Source organism: Macaca fascicularis, chromosome 19, assembly GCF_037993035.2.
Source record: "Macaca fascicularis isolate 582-1 chromosome 19, T2T-MFA8v1.1".
In the NCBI taxonomy this organism is placed as follows: domain Eukaryota; kingdom Metazoa; phylum Chordata; class Mammalia; order Primates; family Cercopithecidae; genus Macaca; species Macaca fascicularis.
Genome location: NC_088393.1, coordinates 53,427,323 through 53,431,074, shown reverse-complemented (window position 1 = coordinate 53,431,074; position 3,752 = coordinate 53,427,323).

The window sequence follows — 3,752 nt, the reverse complement described above, 5'->3', positions numbered from 1 at the left end:
TTGACTTTCTTTTCTTTTGGTTCTGTTTTGACTCAATACGTGCTCATCGTTGTGGTTAGGATTTTTGGCAAAGCAGTAAGAAAGTAGCCCTTTCTTCTTTTTTTTTTTTTTTTTTTTTTGATCTCGCTCTGTTGCCCATGCTGGGGTACAATAGTGCGATCTCAGCTCACTGCAACCTCTGCCTCCTGAGTTCAAGCAATTCTCCTGCCTCAGCCTCCAGAGTAGCTGAGATTACAGGCATCCGCCACCACACCTGGCTAATTTTTGCATTTTTAGGAGAGACGGAGTTTCACCATGTTGGCCAGGCTGGTCTCAAACTCTTGACCTCAGATGATCCACACACCTCGGCCTTCCAAAGTGCTGGGATTATAGGCCGTTAGCCACCGTGCCCAGCCTGAAAGTAGCCCTTTCTAAGGGATTCTTTTCACACAAGTCCAATCCTTTGTTTTATGTTTTGGATTCTTCTTTTGTGTCCTTTAGTTTCAAATATATGCCTGATAATTCTATCACCTGAAGTTTGGAGGCAGCTAATCCTACAGTTTGTTGTGTTTGCTGGTTCTCACTCATGGTGGGATGTTTCCTTGTAGGTTGAGAGGCCGGGCATGGTGGCTCACGCCTATAATCTCAGCACTTTGGGAGGTTAAGGCGGGTGGATTTCTGGAGGCCAGGAGTTTGAAACCAGCCTGGCCAACATGGTGAAACCTCATCTCTACTAAAAAACACAAAAATTAGCCTGGTGGGCACTTGTAGTCCCAGCTACTTGGGAGGCTGAGGCAGGAGAATTGCTTAAACCCAGAAGGCGGAAGTTGCAGTGAGCTGAGATCGCACCATTATACTCCAGCCTGGGCAACAAGAGCAAAACTCCCTCTCAAACATACAAACAAACAACCAAAAATCTCTGCCAGCTTGGACAACATAGGGAGACCCTGTCTCTATCAAAAATAAAAAAATTAAGCCGGTGCATGGCTCATGTCTGTAATCCCAGCACTTTGGGAGGCTGAGCAGATGGATCACCTGAGGTCAGGAATTCGAGACCAGCCTGACCAATATGGTGAAATCCCGTCTCTACTAAAAATACAAAAATTAGCCTGGCGTGGTGGTGTGCACCTGTAACCCCAGCTACTTGGGAGGCTGAGAAAGGAGAATCACTTGAACCCGGGAGGTGGAGGTTGCAGTAAACCGAGATCACGCTACTACACTCCAGCCTGGGCGACAGAGCAAGACTCTGTCTAAAAAAAAAATTGCCAGGTGCGGTGGCTCACGCCTGTAATCCCAGCACTTTGGGAGGCTGAGGCGGGCGGATCACCTGAAGTCAGGAGTTTGAGACCAGCCTGACCAATGTGATGAAACCCTGTATCTATTAAAAATACAAAAATTACCTGGGAGTGATGGCATGTGCCTGTAATCCCAGCTACTCAGGAAGCTGAGACAGGAGAATCGCTTGAACCCAGGAGGCAGAGGTTGCAGTGAGCCGAGATAGCACCATTGCACTCCAGCCCAGGCAACAAGAATGAAACTCTGTCACAAAAATATAATAAATAAATAAATAAATATTTAAACAAAAATTATCTGGGAGTGGTGATGTACACCTGAGGTCCCAGCTCCTCAGGAAGCCGAGGTGGAAGGATCTCTTGAGCTCAGGAGGTAGAAGCTGTAGTGAGTTGTGATCACGCCACTGCATTCCAGCCTGGGCCACAGAATACACTTTGTCTCAAAATAATTTTTAAAAATGAAAAATAAATAAAGGGCAGGCGCTGTAGCTCATGCCTGTAATCTCAGCACTTTGGGATGCCAAGGCGGGTGGATCACGAGATCAGGATATCGAGATCATCCTGGCTAACATGGTGAAACCCCGTCTCTACTAAAAATACAAAAATTCACCCGGGTGTGGTGGCAGGCGCCTGTACTCCCAGTTACTCGGGAGGCTGAGGCAGGAGAATGGCGTGAACCCAGGAGGCGGAGCTTGCAGTGAGCCGAGATCGCGCCACTGCACTCCAGCCTGGGCTACAGAGCAAGACTCTGTCTCAAAAAAAAAAAAAAAAAAAAAAAAAGATGGTGAAACCCGTCTCTACTACTAAAAATACAAAAAATTAGCCGGGCGTGGTGACCGTCATCTGTAATCTCAGTTACTCCGGAGGCTGAGGCAGGAGAATTGCTTGAACCCGGGAGGTGGAGGATGCAGTGAGCTGTTGTGCCACTGCACTCCAGCCTTGGTGACAGAGCAAGACTCCGTCTCAAAGAAAAGAAAAAGAAAAACAAATAAAACCAAACCTCTGCACTCCGTGATTTGCCATGAGAGAGATAAAATGATTCAAATAAAATATATTGCTGTGATGACTGGTTCCAAATTGCTAACATTTTTTTTTTTTCTTTTTTTGAGACGGAGTCTCGCTCTGTCGCCCAGGCTGGAGTGCAGTGGCCAGATCTCAGCTCATCACAAGCTCCGCCTCCCGGGTTTAGGCCATTCTCCTGCCTCAGCCTCCCAAGTAGCTGGGACTACAGGTGCCCGCCACCTCGCCCGGCTAATTTTTTGTATTTTTTTGGTAGAGACGGGGTTTCCCCGTGTTAGCCAGGATGGTCTTGATCTCCTGACCTCGTGACCCGCCCGTCTCGGCCTCCCAAAGTGCTGGGATTACAGGCTTGAGCCACCGCGCCCGGCCGCTAACATTGTTTATGACCAATTTTTGGTTTGTCAAATCCATAATCCTGTGAATGTGACCTTATATGGTAAAGGGAGGTTGCAAGTGTGCTGACCTTAAGGATCTGAAAATGGGAGGATAATCCTGGAGTATACGAGTAAGCCCTAAACCTGGTGTCCAATGTTCTTTTTTTTTTTTGAGATGGAGTCTTGCATTGTCACCCAGGCTGGAGTGCAATGGTTTGATCTTGGCTCACTGCAACCTCCACCTCCCAGGTTCAAGTGATTCTCCTGCCTCAGCCTCCCAAAAAGCTGAGATTATAGTCGCCTGCCACCATGCCTGGCTAATTTTTTGTATTTTTAGTAGAGACGGCGTTTCACTATGTTGGCCAGGCTGGTCTTGAACTCCTGACCTCGTGATCCGCCTGCCTTGGCCTCCCAAAGTGCTGGAATTACAGGCATGAGCCACCGTGCCTGGCTGGCCGGATCTCAGCTCACTGCAAGCTCCGCCTCCCGGGTTTACGCCATTCTCCTGCCTCAGCCTCCCGAGTAGCTGGGACTACAGGCGCCCGCCACCTCGCCCGGCTAGTTTTTTGTATTTTTTAGTAGAGACGGGGTTTCACCGTGTTCGCCAGGATGGTCTCGATCTCCTGACCTCATGATTCTCCCGTCTCGGCCTCCCAAAGTGCTGGGATTACAGGCTTGAGCCACCGCGCCCGGCTCCAATGTTCTTATAAAAGGAAGTTTGGATAGGAAGACAGAGATGGGCCATGTGACGCTCGAGCCAGAGGCTAGCTGCCAGCTTTGAAGGTTAGGGAAGGGGTTCTGAGCCAAGGAATGCAAGCAATGCAAAGAATTCAGCTCTAGAAACTGAAAAAGACAAGGAAATGACTCTCCCGTGGAGCCTCCCAGGAGAACATAGTGCAACCTAGCAGGATGGGACCTCCTACTCCCCCCAAACCCCGCTTTAGGTTTTTTTCCTCTAGTGATCACCCTTTTTTTTTGAGAGGAGTCTCACTCATGGCTCACTGCAGCCTCAACTTCCCAGGCTTAAATGATCCTCCTTCCTCAGCCTCCCAAGTAGCTGGGACTACAGGCACCATATCACACTAAT